General features: G+C 37.0%; 1 long non-coding RNA gene across 1 annotated transcript; it reads left to right on the top strand.

The window, feature by feature from the left end:
• On the top strand, window positions 1-854 carry LOC129349381 (uncharacterized). Its single transcript, XR_008602364.1, has 3 exons — window positions 1-57; window positions 384-602; window positions 745-854. It is a non-coding gene; the product is annotated as an uncharacterized LOC129349381 (long non-coding RNA).
• Window positions 855-22,514: the final 21,660 nt, after the last annotated feature.

Raw genomic sequence — 22,514 nt, 5'->3', positions numbered from 1 at the left:
GTCATAATTTTGCATCTTTTTGTGGTCATTTTACAGCTTTTTTGGGAAGATTTTGTGGTAATTTTGCATCTTTTCTTTGGTGATTTGCATCTTCTTGCATTGATTTTGTCATTTGTTGTTGATATTTTGCATGTTATTTGTGGTAATTTTACATCTTTTTGTGGTCATTTTATGTCTTTTTGTGGTAATTTTTACATCTTTTTTTTGATATGATCCCTGCTCCAGCCCATTCTTCTCCTCCTTCTCCCTCTTTTTCCTTCTTCTCCCATTGTTCCTCTTCATCTGTACTGTATTGCAGTGATGTGATTCAGCAGCAGTAATTAGTCGCTCAGTTCACCTCCTGACTGTATAAACCCAATTCAGTCTTTCACTCTTCACCATAGACTGTCAGATCCCTGCTCATCTCCAAACTCATGGACCCAGCTACCCACCTGGACTTCCGCCTGGACTTCCGCCTGGACTTCCACCTGCCCTGCTTTGTCTTCAGATCCTGACATGAACCTTTCCACCGGTTCCGTCTCTACATCCAGCCTCCTGTTTTCCGTCTAGTTTCCAGTCATCTCCCGGATTCCCGGTGCCTGTCTGTTGGTTGCCTGGTTTTTGTGAGTACATTTTTATTTGCTTAAGTTAGTTTTTACTGTTCATGTCTGCTGCTTGAGTGGCAGGCCTCCCTCTTTTTCCTTTCCTGTGTGTTTGTGGGTGTGAGTGTTGTGTGAGTGCATGTGTCTCGTCTGCTCTAATCAGGTCATCAGCTGATTGAGGACACCTGTGACGGGGAATGGCTCACCTGTTCTACGTTCCTCCTCCTGCCATTAATGAAGGGCTTCTCACACTGGACCGTTGCACCATGCTGTGTTAGTCCGCTCATCTGCCTGGTAATATTCTGTATGGACTGCTTTGTTCAATCTAACGCTGTGTTTCTTTGTGTAGATCACCTGGCCATTCCCATAGCTTTACCTGCTCCTACCTGCTCCATCGTCCCCAGCAGGGCTTCCGTTCTTTTCCACTCACCTTAGGACAAATCGTGGATACGACACACCTAAAAACCACCAAGCCTCCGGTCGCCCTCCTAAACCGCATTCAGTTAAGTCTTTCAGAATTGTCTGTTTAGTTTTATTGCCAGCTGAACTTCCCTTATGTTGACCCTCATTATTCCACACTGGCAGCGGCGCTTTCTGTCTAGTTGTTTAAACTGTGCTCGGCAGTTTTGAGTTTAGTTAGTTGTTTCTTGTATGGACCCTGGCCTCAGCTGCGTTCCTGTTCTTAACATAGTTAAAAGTGTTTAGTTCAGTCCTGTTTCCGGCAGTCTAGTCTCTTGCCTGTTTGGTCCAAGGATAATAATATTGGTTTTATTCCCTGCTATAATCAGCTGCTCAGTTTTCCAGCTTCTAGTGTGTTGAATTCTGGTTTTAGAGTCCAGCTGGGATCTGTGAGTGTTTTCTGTAAATAAATCTGTTGAAATACACCTTGCTGTCCTGAATCTCTGTCCACGCCTGGGTCTTTGCACTACCGTGACAGTTCAGTTCTTCTCTTGGATCTTCTGTGTTTAGTTTGGGTTGTGTGTGTTCTTTGTATTAAGGTTTGGTCGACATTAGCTCCCTCTTCTCTACTTCTATTAGTTCTGTAGTTTACCTGCTGATGTACTTTGGTTTTTTTGTTTATATAAAGCCTTCTGAAACTCCACCTGTCTGCCTGTAATCTGTCCCCCCCCCCATAACATTTTTGTGGTAATTGTACATCTTTTTGTGGTAATTTTATGTCTTTCTGAGGGAATTTTGCCTTTTGTCATGAATATTTTGCCATTTTTTTTTTTTAGGAGATTTTGCATCTTCTTGCCAAGATTCTGCATATTTTTGTGGCAATGTAGTGTATTTTTGTGGTGATTTTGTCTTTTTGTGGTTGTTGGAGCCAAAATATGATGTCTTTGTTTTATTATCATGAATGTTGGTATGACTGTGTGGGTGTGGCATTAGGAGCCACGAGGTTCCCCACTGTAGGGAGTGGACTGCATATATAATGGCTAATGAATGAATGAATGCAGGTGTGCAGTTTGGAGAATGAAGCCGAACAGTTTCCGACTGTGCTCAAACGCCGTGTCAAGCAGGTGAATGTTGTCAGATTGTATAATTTTGGATTATTGGAAACTTAATGTTGACTGAACGATAACTTACCTGCAACGGCGTAAATAAATGAAACATCAGTAAAAACGAGCAGAGACACTGTCTTAATTTGAAGCTGCATGCATCAGACTAAAGGACACTAACTGCCACCTCAGTGACTACAGGTAAAGTCACTACAGCGGTTGTGTGCTTTTGTGGTAATTTTACATCTTTTAGTGGCAATTTCATGTCTTTTTATGGTGATTTTGCCTTGTGTCAAGATTTTGCCTTTTTTTGAGGGGATTTTGCATCTTCTTGCTGTGATTTTGTCTTTTGTTACCAAGATTTAACATTTTGTGATGACTTTGAATCCTTTAGTGGTAATTTTGCGCCTTTTGTGTAAAGTTTGTCTTTTTGTGGTAATTTTGCATCTTTTTGTGTTCATTTCACATTGTCTTGCAGTGATTTTGCCTTTTATCGAGATTTTGCATCTTTTTCTGATGATTTTGCATGGTGTGTTCCAGTGTGTGTGTTCCAGTGTGTGTGTTCCAGTGTGTGTGTTCCAGTGTGTGTTTGGAGGTCAGCAGCAGATTGGTTCTCCTGATTAAAGGGGAAATTACAGCGAGACGCTGAATATTAATGAGTTGTTCTTTGAGCCAGTCAGTAACAGAGCAGACTATCTATAGATCTTTCTACGTGTGTTTTAGTGTGTTTTAGTGTGTTTTAGTGTCGTCCTCATCCATGACCAACCACCTCCATGTTCCTGGAGCTTCACTGATGGTCGAACTGTCAGGCCTGCAGGGGCAGGTCCAGACAGTGCTCTTCCTCCCTCTAGGTGTGTTCGTCTGCAGCGGCAGGTGTCATCCTTCTGCAATCATCATCATCATCAGCTGGAGCAGGTGGAATGTATCCAATCAAGCTCCACCTCCACCACAGTATAACCAGACATCATTCACCTCTCAGTGCTGGATCGTGACACAGTCAGTAATCGGCTCTCTGCATCTTCATTCCAGCCACAGTTTCTGCTCTGACGTACTTTTGGTAATTCTTGTTGTTTCTCCTTTGTTCCAGTTCCGGGTCCATCTGCTCCGTTCCTTCTGGTTCCTCCAATGGTCTGTTCACATCCTCAGTCATCTCTCTGCCACCTGGAATCTCTCACCTGTACCGTTCCACCTCTGGCGTCTATCCATACCAACCTACCGCTGCAGCCCTTTGTTCCAAAGCCCTGGTTCCAAATCCAAAAGCCAACACGCCACGTCCAAGTCCAGCCCCAGCGTCCCCTGGGAGAACCAGTTATCCACAGCTAAGAACCCAGTTCGAGCATCAAGTAGTTCTTGTAGTTCCGTGAAAGGTAACGGTCGTTTCGTTCTAGTTCGCTTATAGTACCTTATTCCTGGAATAGAGTTTGAATTAAGACTTCAAGTTAGTTCAAAAATTGTTCTGTTCTTTAAGTATTATCCTTCTTGCTAACTCTGTCCGGAGTTATTGTTAACCTTAATCTCAAGTTCTGAATCGTTCCTCGCTTAGTGTTCCTAGAATATAGTTTGATATCTTTCTTGCCTGGGTTTTACCCTCAGAGTTAGTTTTCTGTTTGTGTAATTGATCCTCCCAGCCACTAGTAGTAATCTTGAGTGCTATTGATTCTTTTGCTTTTCCGGTTGTAGTCTTCCAGCCTTGTTTGTAGTTCTGTTTCCTAATGTCAAATAAATCCACTTTGTGTTATTGAACGTCTGCCTTCTCATTTCCTGCAGCTGAGTCTCTTGAAATCGTAACACAAACAGGTGGATTTTTATGTCATTAGGTTGAAATGAAACGTGAGTATCAAAGTGTTCTCCAGTTAAATTCTATTAAAATCAATGATAAATCTAAATGAATAATCTGAGCAACAGCTGATGGAACATCAGAATATTAATCTGCTTCATTATCCGCAGATTCACATTCTACCACCGTCTGGGACTTCCTGTTGTCATTTCACAGGTTTTTGTGGTGATTTTATGTCTTTTTGTGGTAATTCTGCCTTCTGTCATAGGATTTGACTTTTTTTAGGGGATTTTGCATCTTCTTGCAGTGATTTTTGCCTTTTGTTGTTGAGATTTTACATCTTTTAGTGGTCATTTTACATCTTTCAGTGGCGATTTGGTGTCTTTTAGTGGTAATTTCATGTCTTTTTGTGGTAATTTTGCCTTCTGTCGTCAATATTTTGTCTTTTTTGAGGGAATTTTACATCTTTTCTTTGGCGATTTGCATCTTATTGCATTGATTTTGTCTTTTTTCAAGATTTTGCATATTTTTGTGATGATTTTGTCTCTTTGTGTCAATATTGCATCTTTTAGTGGTATTTTCGTGTCTTGTGGTGATTTTGCCTTCTCAAGATTTTGCCTTTTTTGAGGGGATTTTGCATCTTTTTGTGTTCATTTTGCATCTTAAAGTGATTCTGCCTTTTGTTGTTGAGCTTTTGTATGTTTTTGTGGTGATTTTCCGTCTTTTTGTGGTGATTTTCCGTCTTTTACTGTCAATTTAATGTCTTTTTGTGGTGATTTTGCATCTTTGATTCGCATTTTCTTGCACCGATTTTGGCTTTTGTCAAGATTTTGCATATTTTTGTGATGAATTTGTCTCTTTGTGGCAATATTGCATCTGTTTGTTGTAATTTTTAGTCTTTTTGTAATGATTTGGCATCTTCTTGCAATGATTTTACCTTCTGTTGTTGAGATTTTGCCCTTTGTGTTCATTTTGCATCTTGCAGTGATTTTTACCTTTTGTTGTTGAGATTTTACATCTTTTTGTGGTGATTCTGCATATTTTTCTTGGTGATTTTGCATTGTCTTGCAGTGATTTCAACTTTTGTTGTTGAGGTTTTGCACATTTTTGTAACAATTTTGTCTTCTTGGGGTGATTTTTGCATCTCTTTCTGGCAATTTTGTCATCTTGTGGTAATTTTCTGTCTTAGTCGTAATTTAGTATCTTTTTGCAGTGATTTTGCCTTTTGTCATCAAGATTTTGCATATTTTTGTGATGATTTTGTCTTTGTGGCAATATTACAGCTTTTCGTTGTAGTTTTGCTTCTTTCTGTGGTGATTTTTTTTTTTTCATGGGAATTTTACATCTTTTTCTTTGTGATTTTGTTTTCGTGGTGATTTTGTGTCTCGGTCATTTTGTGTCTTCTTGCAGTGATTTTACCTTCAGCTTGCCTGATGTTGCATTTCTGGGTTTTAAATCCTTACAGATTTGTCATTATTTCTATCCGGTGGTCGTAAATAGTTTTTTCTCTAAATGTTCCTGTTTAACAAATGAATGATTACAGATGATCAGCTCATTTTCTCTACATTTAAATCCTCCTGATGATATTAATTTTCTGATTCCAGCATCTGAAGCTGAAACCAACCACAGAAAAGTTCCTCCCAGGTTCTGGTTCCTTCATGTCTTAAACACCTTCATGAATATTTAATGAGACAGAAGAACCGCTGGAGGCAACAAAACTTCGATTATTTACTATGAAAAGCTTCAATTAACCAGACGTCTGGTTGGATCTGCAGCATTTTAATCATTTAAACTGTCTTTATAACTCATCCGGGGGCTTTTTTTGTGCTACTTTTGAACAATGAGTTCAGAACTGGGTTGTTTTTGTTGCCTGAAATGAGAGATTCAACCGTCTGTTGCTGATTTCATCTACTTCCTGAGGTGTGAACCTTTCTTCTTCTTCTCTGGATCCAAACTAACCTCCTAGTTCTTCCCACCGCTCTGCAGAATGACGGTGGTGAAAAGAGGACACAGGAGATGATTCTTCACGTTGACAAGCAGAAAAATAAACGTTTAGGACTGTCTGAAGATCTTCCAGGGACAAGAATCCATCCAAGAACCTTTAGAGACGGAGGTTTAACTCCAAATGGTCCAATTGGATGACATTTTACATTCAGTTTCAGAGGTTTTGGTCAAGTTTCCAGTCATTTTGGACATTTTTGAGCGATTTAAAAATGTTTTCAGTCATTTGGGACAACTTTTGAGTATTTTTAGGAGGTTTTGGATCAATTTAAAGAGATTGTGGATGAATTGAGAGGTTTTGGACAATTTTCCAGTCATTTTGGATAAATTTCGAGTTATATTGACAAAGCTTGGAATAATTGGAAAACATTTTACATCCAGTTTGTGGAGGTTTTGGACAAGTTTCGTCTCATTTTGTACACATTTAATTCATTTTGGATAAATTGTGATTGATTTTCTGAATGTTTCCAGTCATTTTGGACCATTTTTGAATCATATTGGCACATTTTAAGAGATTTTTAGATCAATTTTGAGAGGATTTAGATCGATTTTTTTTTTTTTTTTTTTTTTTTTTTCCTCCCCCCAGTCATTTTGGACACATTTTTAGTTATATTGGCACAGTTTAGAAGATTTTGAATCAATTTTGAAAGGTTTTGAATCATTTGAAGACATTTTGGATCCATTATGAGAGGTTTTAGACGAGTTTCCAATCATTTTGGGATCATTTTTGAGTTATATTGACACATTAAGAGATTTTGGATCAAGTCACTTTGAAAGATTTTATACATTTTTCCAGTCAATTTGGACAATTTTTAAATTACATTGGCACAGTTGTGGAGCTACTGAATTTTGAAAGATTTTGGATCAATTTTCAGAGATTTGGAATCTCCAGTCCAAAATGACTGGACATTTTAGTTACCAGTCATTTTGGACCACTTTTGAGTTATACTGGCACGTTTTAAGAGGTTTTGGATCTATTCTGAGAGATTTCCAATGCAGTTTGAGAGGTTTTGGACATATTTAAGTCCTTCTGGACAAATTTGGACATATTGTATGAATGTTTCCAGTTAATTTGGACAATTTTCAAGTTATTTTGGCATAATTAAAGAGCTTTTGGATAAATTTTGAGATGTTTTGGATTGAATTTGACAGGTTTTGGACACGTTTCCAGTCTTTTTAAACACGAGTCATTCTGAGCTTCATCGCTGCCACCACAGCGATGTGCAGCGATCCAAACTCGTCCTCACGAACTCAGACTGTCGTCCTTCATCGGATGTGACAAAGCGACAGCATCAGTCTGACAGCAGGATGAAGATTCTGTTTCCCTTCGGCGGCATCAGAAACACTGAAGCTCCTCTTCCTGGTTGTACAGACGATGTGGAGCATCTTCAGAAAAGATGAAAAACGTCCAAGTTAAACTAAACGTACAGCAGCGACTGACTGCTGTACGTTGAGTTTCCCTTCAACGTTGTTCTTCTTCTGCTGGTGTCTGTTACTTTCTCTTTTCTTCTTTTTCTGACTGTCAAACCAAACATCTCCCTCCTGAACCCTCAGAGATGTCACCAGCTGTTTACTTCTCCTCTATCCTGATGGTGGGACGTTTAATCTGAGGAAGAAGCTGCACCTCTCAGGGAATTCATCACTGGTTTCATACGTAGTGCAGAAAAACTCTCCGTTCATGACTCTACTCCATATTTTAGTTTAATAATAATGAAATGGATCCATAAACTGATGGAACCAACACTAGTTTAACTGCTAAAGATTGTCTAATACTAGAAACTCTTGTTTCTATTTTTTATCTTTCTTTTTAATTTCCCTCAATTTTATTTATTTCTTTGTCTCACAACCAGGACCTGAGTACTAATTTAGGATTCTTCTAGTTCTTCTAATGCTTATGGTTCTAATTTTTCTAATTCTTCTTCTGGTTCTTCCGATTCTTCTGATTCCTCTTCTTCTGGTTCTTCTTTTGATGGTGATGATTCTTCATCTGACTCTTCTGGTTCTTCAGTGAATGTTTTGAATTCTTCACATCTGGCTAGAATGGATCTCAAACCCATCTCCAGAGGTGGTTTGGATTTGGTTGAGTTTAAATAGTTTGTTCAGCTTTCTGTTTTAGGAAATCTTTGTCTAACCGCATGTTTTAGTTGCCTAAATAAAAAAACACTTAAAACTAAAAGACGTCTTTTGTCCTTTAAATCCGAAGCTTCTCTCCACAGACCATCAGATAAATGCTGTTTTCTACAGAACAGAATCTTTCTATGACTTTTATCTGTCTGAATGTTAGTCGTGCTTTAAAAGACAGAAAACACTGTTTTCCTGTCCTGAGACTAAAAGAGTGGAAGCTTCCTGCTGTGAACAGGAGCTGAAACCCACCGAGAACATCTGAGTGAACGACGACCGAATGAAATAAAATGTGATTACAGTCCAAGCTGTTCTCTGATGAACAGTTTCATCACCGAACTTCACCTCAGCTAATTTCAACTCTTTCAGGATTGACTTTCAATTCTTCTTCTGGTTCTGATTCTTCTTCTGGTTCTGATTCTTCTTCTTCAGGTTCTTCTGATTCTTCTTCTTCAGGTTCTTCTGATTCTTCTTCTTCAAGTTCTTCTGATTCTTGTGATTCTTCTTCTTCCTCTAGTGATTTTTCTTCCGATTCTTCTTCTGCTATCTTTTGGTTATTGTTTTAGTCTCTTCTCTCAGGTTTGGCTCTGATCCAGGTTGTTTTCTCCTGACTAGATCCTTGCTTGTGGTGTTGGATCTACTCTCAGATGCTTGTCGCTTTGGTCTGCTGAATGAAACTGTAGAATTGGAGTTTGGTTGCTGGTTCTGTTAGACTCTAATTTCAGCTGTTTCCATTGATGTCCAGTTAGATGAAGAGCAGGACTGTCCTGAGGAAACCTGAGAAGCTCTGGTGTTCCTCCTCATCCATTCTCGGTGCTTTCAGATGTTTTTTTTTCAGTGTCGTTCTAATGAATCAAACTTTCTGAGCCATTTCACTGAACAAATCATGAGTGACGTGCAGTTTTTTTAGGAAAATGATCCGACGAGAGGAAATCATTGGTGAAGGACCAAATATTTCTGCTCTGGTGTCAAACTGCTGAACAGGTGTAGGAGATGATGATGGCTTTACAGAAACCCATAATCTTCCTGCACTCGAGCTGAAGAGGCGTTAAATGTGATGCAGAGGCTCAACTTTACCTGAGAAATAAAGAGCTGAGGTCTGAGTTCATCTTAGAAAATGTAGAATTAAACAGTTTCTGTAGCTGCAGGTTTAAAAAGAATCACAGCAGATTTTATTGAAGTCCTGACGTTTGTTTTATTTAACATTCAACACCTTTATTGTCATGTATACATCAGAAACACGGTGGTTATCATGAGTAATGAGCTTCTTATTTTGTGAATTCCCAACACACCACTGAAATAGCAAATAGAAAAAATAAAACAAATTAAATAAAACACAGAAAAATCCACATAAACACACGAAAACCCAATAAAACCCAGTAAAAACCAATAAAACCCAGAAAAAAACAATAAAACCCAATGAAACAGAAAACCTCAATAAAATAATACAAAAAAACACCAATAAAACATAGAAAAACACAAAAAGCCCCAATACAATCCAACTAAACCCACAGAAAACCCAATAAAATGCAATTAAACTCAATAAAAACAGTAAAACCCAGTTAAACCCAGTAAAACCCAATAATGCCCAAAAAAACACAGAAAAACCCAATAAAACCCAGTAAAACTAAATTAAACCCAGTAAAACCCAATTAAACCCAGTAAAACCCAATAATGCCCAAAAAAACACAGAAAAACCCAATAAAATCCAGTAAAACTAAATTAAACCCAGTAAAACCCAATAATGCCCAGTAAAACCCAATTAAACCCAGTAAATCCCAGTAAAACCGTCACCATGCTGCAGTCAGTTCAGGCTGGAAACACCGACAGAAGCCTCAGGCCATGCAGGAGGAAATAGTTTCCTGTGTGTAATAATTGGTGAAGCTTTAGGCGTGAATTTAAATTAAAAGGTTCATTGAGGATTCAAACGCCTCCAATAGAAGGTGTTTAATTAAAGCGGTGGTGTTTATAGAAACTGAATTAATTTCAATATTCTTCACTTTAAACCTCCTGCTGCTTATTTATTTACTATAATTCAGTAAATATAGTTTCATCCATTAAACCATTTAATGCTGAACAGTTGACACCAAATTATTCAGTTTTCTTATTCAACATTTGTTTATGTCGAATGACAGCAAGAATATTACTTTATTAATTTAACCCTCTGAACCCCAGGAGGTTTCCTGGTGTTTTTATTTCTTTCTGTCTCATTTTAACTCATTGGATTTATGACATGAAATTTTTCAAAAATTTATCAAAATTTATCAAAGTCTCTCAAGACTTTCGGATTTGTCCAAAACAACTTGAAATTGGTCCAAAATTGCTTAAATACCTGAAAAATGAACTCAGAAATGTCTTCTGTCAGCAGGACTCCATTAGAATGATGGAGATCAGGAAAACAAACACTTCTTTGACTATTTATTCCGTGAAAGTTATCCAAAATGACTCAAACATTTTGTAAAATGACTTGAAAGTAGTTCAAAACCTCACAAAATGTGTCAAAATCTTTCAAAACGTGTCCAAAATGTCTCAGAACTGTCCAAATAGCTTACAGATGTGTCCAAAACAACTTGAAAATGAGTTGAATGCTTTAAAATGTTCTCAAAAATGTTAGAATGATGGAAATCAGAAAAAAATGAATATTTTTTTTAGACCATTTCACAAAACATGGCTAAAAAATGGAAACTTGTGAACAATACCACAAAATTAGTCAAATTCCCTCAAAATACTCATCCAAAAAAGGACTCAGAGCTGTCCAGATAACTTTCAGATTTATTTAAAACAACACGAAGCTCATCCAACATTAGTTCAGTACTTTAGAAACTCTGAAATGTGTTCTGTCAGAATGACACAAATCAGAAAATAAAGAAGTAACTTTGATTCCAGGTTTGTTGTTTTTCATTTCCAGTCTTTTCTTTATTCTTGAACTTGATGATCTTCTGAAGCTGCTGACAGAAAAACGAGTTCAGGTTCAGATCGTTGATGTTCCTCTGGTCTCATCTTTAAGGATTCCTCCATCAGATCTTTAAGGATTCCTCTTCCATCAGATCTTTAAGGATTCCTCCATCAGATCTTTAAGGATTCCTCCATCAGATCTTCAGGGATTCCTCTTCCATCAGATCTTTAAGGATTCTTCCATCAGATCTTGAAGGATTCCTTTTCCATCAGATCTTTAAGGATTCCTCTTCCATCAGATCTTTAAGGATTCTTCCTCCATCAGATCTTTAAGGATTCCGCCATCAGATCTTTAAGGATTCCTCTTCCATCAGATCTTTAAAGATTGTTTCTCCATCAGATCTTGAAGGATTCCTCCTCCATTAGATCCTCAGTCAGTCGTCTTTATTCTGCTTTTTGTTGCTTTTGACAGAAAACCTGATTTAGTTTGAGCATCTGAACCTGGAGGTCATCAGAAGACATCCATTAAGTCATGAGATGAGTCTCCGTCGGTCTTCTTTTGCTAACGTTCTCCTCCAGGTCTGATCCTGAATCCTGCAGCAGCTTCAATCCTTTGACCAATAATGGCCAATTAAATCCTTCGAGTCGATCCTGACAGAGAAACCTCATCTGATTGGACAAAGACCTCTGGGATCTACTTCAGCCCTTCAACCTGCAGGGTTAGCATGTTAGCGAGTCTCCCAGGTGTCGCTTTCAGGTAAAAACTACTGAAGGTCACAGAGTTTCTGCAGCTTCCTGACAGATGAACTCCGTCATTCGTCTTCATGTCCCAGAGGAGGATTAAGAAGGCTTTACCAGTCGGACAAAAGTGCTTTCAGGACACTGCAGAGTTTTAACAAATCAAATCTACATTTTCAGAGCTCTGCAGACGAGTCCAGGCAGGAATACAGAAGAAGCTTCAGCTCTGATTCCTCCTCTAACGGTAGAATCATTAGAGGACATGAGGAGTTGAAATAATCCACCTGCAGCTTCTACAGATTCTTAGCATTTTATTCTCTTCATACAAATCAGTGCTTTCCCTTTATTATTCTTTGATTTAATTCAAGTAATATGTCACATTTACATTTCTTATTTGGGTTGTTTTCAACAACTTCATGTAATAGCTTCTTCTGCATTAACTTGACCTTAGTGAGTTGCTCAAGATCTATTTATTTTTTATCTTTTTGCAGGAGTTCAGTTGTTATAATGACGCCGCTGATGTCCGTGTGTTGTGTGGCTAATGTGGCTAGAACTAGCATTAGCCACAACTATAAGAAAAGTGTTATGTGGCTACTGCAGTTATCATCATCAGTAAAAATTCACTGTTAGCACATTGTGCAGCTTATGTGGTTATCGTAATGTTAGCCACACCAGTAGGAACATTTTTTCAATGTTAGCACATAGTGCATCTCATGTGGCTAACCTGACATGAGCCACAACAATAGGAAAAATCCACAGTGTTGGCTTACTGTGAAGCTAATGTGACTTACATTGTAAGTAGCCACAACAACAGTAAAAACCTCAGAATTAGCACGTTGTGCAGCTAATGTGGCTAACCCAATATGAGCCACAATAGGAAAATTCTTCAATGTTAGCACACTGTGTGGCTAATGTGGCTGACATTATAATTAGTAGTAAACCAGGACTGTGTGGGTTTCTGTGTTTTCATGTTAGCATCTGTTAGCTTCTGTTAGCTTCTCTCCTGCTCTCTGCCTTCATTAAACTGCATTTTAATCCAGCTGAGCTACAATAAAGCTTCTCTCATTTCCAGATGTTTCTGTTGTCAGACAGCAAAATGAGGATGAAACAAATGACATGCTAACATGTTAACCAGCGTTAGCGTCATGATTTCATGGCTAAACGGCGGCTATAAGGATCCATTTAGGTTTTTATTGGAGCTCAGTAACAGTCGGTGGTAACAAGGTCAAATTAAGTTATAGATCAGCCTCTAATTCTCACTGCTCAAGTTGTTTTTAAACTTTTTATTATTTTTCCCTCCAGTGAAAACAGTCGAATGCCCTCTAAAAATGTCAGAGTTTCTTAATTGCCACCGGCTACAGAGAACACACACACACACACTGAACATACTGTTCTAGTTTTGCTGCTCTGAGCTGCTGTTTCTTTCTTGATATAAAACTCTTAAATAGACTAAATTTGTTTTTCTTCACACACATTTAAATTATTCACAGAAAAAAGAAAAATGTAAGAAAATCTGAGTTTGTTTGGAACATTTTGACCCAATTATAATAAAACGATGAAGTCAAAGAACGAGTTCTAATCTGAGACAGACGGCCGCTAGTCTGAACTTTCATTAATAAACTTTACCAAACCATTAGCATTAGCCACAACAATAGGAAAATCCTCAGTGTTAGCATGTTGTGGAGCTAATGTGCTAACATTAGCATTAGCCACAACAATAGGAAAATCTTCAACATTAGCATGTTGTGGAGCTAATATGCTAACATTAGCATTTGTCACAACAGTCAGAGAATTCTTAGTGTTGGCATGTTGTGCAGCTAATGTGGCTCTCATTACATTAGCCACAGAAATAGAAAAATCCTTCATGTCAGTGCACCATGTGGCTAATGTGGCTAACATTAGCATTAGCCACAGAAATAGAAAACTCTTTAGTCAGTGCATCATGTGGCTAATAGCATTAGCCACAACAGTTGGAGAATCCTTAGTGTTAGCATGTTGTGAAACTTGTGACTAAGATTAAAATTAGCTACAATACTAGCAGGATGCTTAGTGTTAGCATATTATGACGCTAATGTGGCCAACATTAGCATTAGGCACGACTATAAGAAAGTGTTATGGTGTTGTGTGGCTTTTGAGGTTTTCATCAACAAGTGCCACAACAACAATGAAAACCTCAGTGTTAGCATGTTATGGGGCTAATGTGTTAATATTAACATTAGCCACACTAGCTGGAGAATCTTTAGTGTTAGCATGTTGTGAAACTAATGTGGCTATCAAAACATTAGCCACAAAAACTGAAGAAATCATTAGTGCGTTGTGTCCAATGTGCTAACACTAGCATTAGCTACATCCTTAGTCTTAGCATGTTATACCAATAATGTGGCTAACATTACCATTAGTCACAAAAATGGAAAAATCCTTAGTATCAGGGTGTCATGTGGCTAACGTTAGCATTATCCACAACTACAAGACAAGTGTTCTTGTGTTGTGTGACTAATGTCCTTGGCCACAAAAAGAAAGAAATCTTCTATGTTAGCATCTTGTGCAGCTAATGTGGCTAACATTGCTATTAGCTACAAAAATAGAAAAATCCTTAGTATCATGGCATCATGTTGCTAATGTGGCTAAAATTAGCAATGACCACAAAAATAAAGAAATCTTCATCTTAGCATGTTATGAAGCTAATGTGGCCAACAGTAGCATTAGGCACCACTATAAGAAAGTGTTATCGTGTTGTGTGGCTTTTGAGGTTTTTATCAACAAGTGCCACAACAACAATAAAAACCTCAGTGTTAGCATGTTGTGGGACTAATGTGTTAACATTAGCTACAACAGCTGGAGAATCCTTAGTGTTAGCGTATTGTGAAACTAATGTGGCTATCAAAACATTAGATAGATGGATAGATAGATGGATAGATAGATAGATAGATAGATAGATACATGTTTGTTTCCTGCCTGCAGACTGACTGACAGAGCTGAATTCCCCAGATGGAGCCTGAGGTGGCACCTAAATACTGAATAACGCAGACTGTCATTCTCCGCCGAAACACTGCGTCTCCAGAAAGTTCTTTTGTTTTTGTTTTTACAGGGCTGCTTCGCCACCAACGGCTTTTTATAGTGTCACCAACCGGCTCAAAGGAAATGACAAGCAGAGGTTTACTGAAATCAAATGGAATTTATTAAAGCTCAGCCAAACAGAGAAGTGTGGAAGTCAGCAGTGTGTTGTTGGGTTGTTGGAGGTGGAGGAACAGGAGCTGCTACAGGAAGCTGCTGTAGGTCAACACCCTCAGATAGAAGAACAGATGAGTCCCACAGTGGAGACAACTTCCCTCCAGATGTTCCTCCAAACTCTGCGGTCAGAACAGAACTCCGAAGTAAAGCTGCTGTCAGTCTTACTGTTACAAAACACCAAGACTGTATGTTAGACTGGTTCCAGACTGTTTTGGACTCTTTCTAGGAGTAGTTTAGGTTTAGTTTTTAACTTTTTTTAGGACTGGTTTTGGACTGGTTCCGAACAGTTTTTAGACTGGTTTAGGTTTGATTTTGGTCCTGGCTTTAGATCTTTTTTATGACTGGTTTAGAACTGTCTTTGGCGGGTCTTTTTTTAACTCCAAGAACACCAAACCCACCATCCAGCATGGAGGTGGCAGTATCATGTTCTGGGGCTTTCTAGAAGAGCTTCTGGACTGGTTTCAGACTGGATGCTGGACTGGTTCTGGACTTTCTTAAGACTGGTTTATGTTTGGTTTCAGTCTTGGTTCTCCTGGTTCTGGATGTGATTTAAAGTTGGTTTAGGATTTATTTGACTCTGGATCTGGTCCTGGATGAGGACTGGTTTCAGACTGTCTTGGACTCTTTTAGGTTTGATTTTGGTCTTGATTTTGCACTGGTTTTAGATATTTTTAGGACTGGTTTCACACTGTTTTCTGACTGGTTTTTAACATTTTTTTGGACTGGTTCAGGTTTGATTTTGGTCCTGGTTCTAGACCTTTTTAGGACTGGTTTAGGACTGTCTCAGACTTTTCTTAACCCTCCTGTTGTCTTCATTTACGGGCAGCAAAAATTGTTTCCTTGTCTGAAAAAATTCAAAAATTCTGCAAAAAATTCCTCAAATTTCTGAAAATTTGCAAAACCTTCAGGAAGCAAATTCCAATAATTCCTTAGAAGTTCCCCTTAAAAGTTTTATTTTAAAAAATCCCCAAAATTTGGCAAGAAAATTCTTGTAAATATTTTCAAAACGTAAGTAAAAATCTTCCTAAAAATATCCAAAGTGATTCCATATATATCGGTAAAACTTATATTTTCTTTAAGAACATTCACATAAAAATCAACCAAAATCCAGCGAATTTCACTGGATTTTGGTTGATTTTTTTTGTGAATGTTCTTACGAAACATTTTTAACATTTCTTTCTTTTCCACCAAAAAATGGTCAGAGATTTCCCCAAAATGTTGAAAATGTGGACATCAGAAGTTTCACTGTGAACATTTTCAAACTTTAAACCGGATCAATTTGACCTGCAGGACGACACGAGGGTTAAGAGTAGTTTAGGTTTGGTTTTACTCCTGATACTGTACTGGTTTTTAAAAACTTTTTCAGGACTGGTTTCAGCCTGTTTTTAAAACTGGTTTCAGTTTTGGTTTAGGACTGGTTTCAGACTGTATTCTAACTGGTTCTGAACAGGTTTTTTTGGACTGGTTTAGGTTTGATTTTGGTCCTGGTTTTAGACCTTTTTAAGACAGTCAGAATACAGTCTGAAACCAGTCCTAAACCAAAACTGAAACCAGTAAAATATTGGGACCAAAACCAAACCTAAACTACTCCTAAATAAAGCCCAAGACCTGCCCAAGACAGTCCTAAACCAGTCATCATCCAGGACCAGATCCAGAGTCAAATAAATCCTAAACCAACTCTAAATCACATCCAAAACCAGGAGAACCAAGACTGAAACCAAACATAAACCAGTCTTAAGAAAGTCCAGAACCAGTCCAACATCCAGTCTGAAACCAGTCCAGAAGCACTTTTACAAAGCCCAGAGCATGATACTGCCACCTCCATGCCTGACAGTAGGTATAGTGCCTTTTGACTTTCCAACTGTAGTGTTTAATTATTAGAAGATATCTTTCCTTTAACAAACAAATCAATGATTTCATCAGAACGTCAGACTTCTAGGAGTTGTTGGCTTTATGTCCTCCGAGTATTCGAACCTTCGGCTGGTTTCTTGGTGTATTTTGACGAGACAACAAATCTCTTCATCCTGGGGAAAGTAAAGCTGCTGATACTCAAACCTGCAAACATTAATGTTGGGTTCTGATCCGAGGCGAGGCGTCCAATGAGGCTAATTAGTTTCTGGTAGTGTTGTGATGTTCGGCCGTTACTTATACCAATCAGCTCCTTTATGGCGTCTCCCAGCCGGTAGTGGATCTTTACTGCCTCCTGAACGGCCTCGTTAACCTTGGTCTGCCCAGGATTTAATGAACTGTCAGAGTTTTACTGTGGAGACATCTCAGCTTCATTACTGCTCAGATAACAGCGTTCACCTGGACGGTTCTACCTGAGCTAAATGATGTCATCATCACATTCCCTCGTATCTTCACCGCCTCTTTCACATTATTTCTGTTTCCGTTTCACGACCTTTCATTTGTCTCCTCATATCGTCTCCTGCTGACAAACAGTGTTTATCCTGTAATGTTCTCTGCTGTTATATTTATATATTCTTCATGTCAGTTGTTGTCTTTTTCAAACTCCTTTCAGAGAAAACTGTTTTATAATGATACAATAACACAGAGAGGTAAAAAAAAAATGACACCATTTATCACCCAGAAACCATAAAAACAGAAAGAATTATTGAGTTTTTGATGAAATTACTCATGTCTTAAATGTGGTTTCATCAGGAAAATTGACCAAACCTAAGCTTGAAAACATCATATTTAATCATGATATGTTATTTAAAAATCTGTCTAAAATCTCTCAAAATGTGCCCCATATGTAAAAAAAAAAAAAAAAAATGCAAAAAATTATTCAAATCTATCTATAAACTTTCTAAAATATTTTAAAATTAACTTGAAACTTGTCCATAATGATGAAATTTCTCCAAAATGATGCAAAAAATTGTACAAAATGACCCAAAAACTTATAAAATAATGCAAATATTATCCAAAATGACTAAAATTTGTCAAAAATTACTAAAATTTTCTCTAAAATTACTCAAAATCTTTCAAAAATGATGCAAAATTTGTCGAAAATTACTCCAAAAAATACCAAATAATGCAACAATTGTCCAAAGTGACAAAGATTGTGTCCAAAATGATGTAAAATTTGTACCAAGTGACTCAAAAATTTTACAAATAATACAAAAATTGTTCCGAGACTAAAATTGTGTCTGAAATGACTCAAAAAATGTCCAAAAATTCAAAACAAATTTACAAATAATGCAAAATTTGCACAAGATGATTCAAAAGGTTTACAAAATAATGCACCAATTGTCCAGTGACAAAATTTTTGTCCAAAATTATGTAAAATTTGACCAAAGTGACTAAAAACAACTCCAAATATAACTCAAAACTGTCCAAAATTACCCCAAATTTGTACAAAATGACAAAAAAATCCCAAATGATAGAAAATATGTACGAAATGACTCAAAAGTTTGTCCAAAATAATGTAAAAATTGTACAAAAGGACATAAAATTTGTCCTAAGTGATTCAAAAATTTTCTGAAATGATGCAAAACTTTTACAGAATGAGACAATTTTGTCCTAAGTGATTAAATTTTTTTTCAAAATGGTACAAAATTTGTACAAAATGGCAAATTTGTCCTTAGTGATTCAAAAAATTTCCAAAATAATGCAAAATTTGTACAAAATTACTCAAAAACTGTCCTGAATGACTCAAAGTTTACAAAAATTCCTCAAAAATTTCACAAAATAATACAAAAATTAGCCAACATGACTAAAATTTTGTCCAAAATGCTGTAAAATTCCTCCAAAGTGACTCAAAGATCCAGGAAGCTACGAAAACATCGTCAAACGTTTCAAACCTTAAGTCCAGAAGCAGGTGTTTCCAGGTGTTTGCAGGTGTTTGCAGGTGTTTCCAGGTGTGTTTATGAGCTAATATGGATGTAAATGTGGCGTAGATTCCAGTGATTTTCCTTCTCTCAGCTGCAGATAACATTATTTAGATGAAAGATGTTTTTATCTTCAGTACTCCAACCATAAAACCACTTTCGTCACTAATGTTTTCAAAGCTGTTTTTTTTGTCCAGTTTCCTTCCAGCTGGTCAGAAACTGTGACCTGCTGAGGAGGTTAAAGGGAACATCAGGGCAGAAACAGAGAGTTTGGGTCGTTCAGAATCGGTTCTACCCAGAAGAACAGCAGAGTTCTTATTTAAAGGACTCTGCTTTCTAAATCGGTCGGTAACTCGTTGTTGGTGCCTCAGACTTCCTCCACCTGCTGCATATTTAAGTCCGTCCGGCCCGAGGAAATGAGCTGCATAATGTAGAACCTGAACGATGGAGTTCTTCCAGCTGTCAGTTTGAATCAGAGAGAATGAATCCAGTCTAAATGTTTTTACTGACCTCGACAGCTGGAGCTTAAATTATGAAAAACCATGGAGCTGTTTTCTTTTTCCTGCTCAGGAAGAACTGATAAAGTTTCTGTTTGGTTTTAATCACAATAATCTTTCTTGGTTACATTATAAAATTTGTAAAAAGTGACTCAAAAATTGCACAAATTTATGCAAACTTTGTCCAAAGTAGCTCAAAAATCGTCCAAAGTTGATCAAATTTTGTCTGAAATTACTCAAATTGTACAAATTTCTGCAAAATTTGTCCAAAGTGACTCAAAAAATTTCCAAAAAAAAGGAAAATCTGCAGGGACTCAAAGTGATGTAAAATTTGTCCAAAATGTTTCAAAAACCTTTCAAAATAACACAAAAATTGTCACAAATGACTAAAATTGTGTCCAAAATAATGTAAAATTTCTTGAGAATGACTCAAAATTTGCCCAAAATATTTACAAAATGCACAAAATTACTCAAATCTATCTATAAACGACATCATACTAGACATGTCCAAAATGATTCAAAAATTTTACAGAATCTCTCAAAATTTGCCCAAAATATTTACTTTTCTGCATATTTAGTTAGATACATTTCACAAAATAACGCAAAGATTGTCCAATGTGATGAAAATTTTGAAAACATTTTGTGGTCATTTTGTATCTTTCTGTGGTAGCTTTGTGTGTTTTGTGGTCATTTTGTTTTATTTTGTGTGTTTTTGTGGTCATTCTGTTTTATTTTGTGTGTTTCTATGGTCTTTTTGTTTTATTTTGTGTGTTTTTGTGGTCATTTTGTTTTATTTTGTGTGTTTCTATGGTCTTTTTGTTTTATTTTGTGTTTTTGTGGTCATTCTGTTTTATTTTGTGTGTTTTTGTGGTCATTTTGTTTTATTTTGTGTGTTTCTATGGTCATTTTATTTTGTGTTTTTGTGGTCATTCAGTTTTACTTTGTGTGTTTTTGTGGTCATTCTGTTTTATTTTATGTGTTTCTATGGTCTTTTTGTTTTATTTTGTGTGTTTCTATGGTCTTTTTGTTTTATTTTGTGTGTTTTTGTGGTCCTTTTGTGGTTTTGTGTGTGTTTTTGTGGTCATTCAGTTTTACTTTGTGTGTTTTTGTGGTCATTCTGTTTCATTTTATGTGTTTCTATGGTCTTTTTGTTTTATTTTATGTGTTTTGTGGTCATTCTGTTTTATTTTGTGTGTTTCTATGGTCTTTTTGTTTTATTTTATGTGTTTTGTGGTCATTCTGTTTTATTTTGTGTGTTTCTATGGTCTTTTTGTTTTATTTTGTGTGTTTTTGTGGTCCTTTTGTGTTTTTATGTGTGTTTTTGTGGTCATTCAGTTTTACTTTGTGTGTTTTTGTGGTCATTCAGTTTTACTTTGTGTGTTTTTGTGGTCATTCTGTTTTATTTTATGTGTTTCTGTGGTCTTTTTGTTTTATTTTGTGTGTTTCTATGGTCTTTTTGTTTTATTTTGTGTGTTTTTGTGGTCCTTTTGTGGTTTTGTGTGTGTTTTTGTGGTCATTTAGTTTTACTTTGTGTGTTTTTGTCGACTTTTTGTGTTATTTTGTGGTCCTGGTTCTGGTTTTTTGTCTTTCTGTTTTTGAATTACAGACTTTGATCTATAGAAACCTCGTAGCGTTTCGTCTCTCAGGAGGAATCAGTCTGATCTTCGTCCTGGAGAAACCTTCAGCCTTTCAGAAGCTCCTCCAGAGGCCTGTTTGCTTCATTGTGTTGGATGTGGAGGACGATGCGAGCGTCAGACGGTCGCCTCGACCTTCATGTCCAGCTGTTTCCTACTGTAACCATGATGAGTCACATCAGACTCCACAGAGACGCAGAAACCTGAATGTCTTCTTATAGATTAACTTCCTGCTGGGTTTCTGTCCATGTTTGTGTTCATGAGCCACATTTATACCAGCGATCCGTTGAAGTCCTTCAGAAAGTCTGCAGAAACTCATAAAAGAGTCGTGTTGTTCCTCAGGCGGCGTTTATATCAATTTATGTCCTGACTGAGGCTCAAACATGGATTTCTGTTTCAGAGTTTCGTGTCTCGTGCTATTTTCATTTTTCATCATTTAACCTTTGTTTTTAAAATGACTAAAAATTGTCCAGAATGACACAAAACTTCTCCAAAGTGACTCAAAATTTGTCCAAATTATCTATAAAATACACAAAATTACTAAAAACTGTCAATAAACTCTAAAAAGAAATTACAAATTAACTTGAAACTTGCCCAAAATCTTTGAAATTTTCTCTAAATATGCCATAAAATTTGTCGATAATGACTCAAAATTTTTCTAAAATGACAGAAAATTTGGCAAAAGTGACTCAAATTTTGAACAAAATGCTTCAAAAATTATACAAAATAATGTAAAATTTGTTTAACATGACTCAAATTTTTTTTAAAACTTCTCATAATGTGCCCAAAACATCTACAAAATGCACAAAATTATTAAAAACTGTCAATAAACTCTATAAAAATATTTTACTAATTAACTCCAAATTTTATCTAAAGCTACATAAACAGTTGTCCAAAATGATGCAAAATTTGCCCAGAGTGACTCAAAAATTATTCAAAATTTCTCAAAATTTGCCCAAAATATTTCAAATTTATCTAGAAACTCTTTATGATGTTTTATTTGTCCAATTTGGTCCAAAATTGTTCAAAATGAGTCAAAAAATTTACAAAATAATGCAGCAGTTGTCCAAAATGACTCAAATTTTGTCCAAAATTTGTCCAAACTGACTGAAGAATTGTCTAAAATAGTTTTGCAGAATCGATCTTTTTGGTTGTTGTTTTTGGTCTTCGTCCATCTTGAGTTTAAAGGTTCAACCTCACATGTCTCTAGAATAAAAGGCTTAAGATGAGGGACAGAGTTTGGAAAGGAAACAGACTGATTGATGAAAATAGCTGCACATTATTCAGACAGTTGCTGAGTTTCTTCAGGACTCATCAGTTCTTGAACCCACTCATGCTCTCTGATTCTCTCCTGAACTGTTGGACTCATTTTCCCATCATCCCTTGCTCCCCTGCTGCTCGTCAGTCCATGTAGACGATATGATGTGGAGGAGACGGAGCTTGTTGTGGCTGATAGAAGGACAGACGGATGGACGTCCCCCGCCGGGTCCTCCAGTCGACTGACATGGTGAAATGAAAGTGAAACCAAACCCTGGTGGCTCTGACAGCTCCTGGAAATGAAGCTGTCATCTTTTAATCTGCTGTCGCTCACTTCCTGTCCAGCTGCCAGTCACAGCGTCAGACAGATGTTTGCTCTTTAATTACCTGCTGGAGTCTCACTTCCTGTTCACGCTGTAATTATCTCTTGTTTGTCCTGACAGTCGACCT

This window comes from Amphiprion ocellaris, chromosome 7 (assembly GCF_022539595.1).
Source record: "Amphiprion ocellaris isolate individual 3 ecotype Okinawa chromosome 7, ASM2253959v1, whole genome shotgun sequence".
NCBI classification, from domain to species: domain Eukaryota; kingdom Metazoa; phylum Chordata; class Actinopteri; family Pomacentridae; genus Amphiprion; species Amphiprion ocellaris.
Note: the sequence above shows the minus strand (reverse complement) of the source record. Positions and strands in the feature narration are given on the sequence as shown.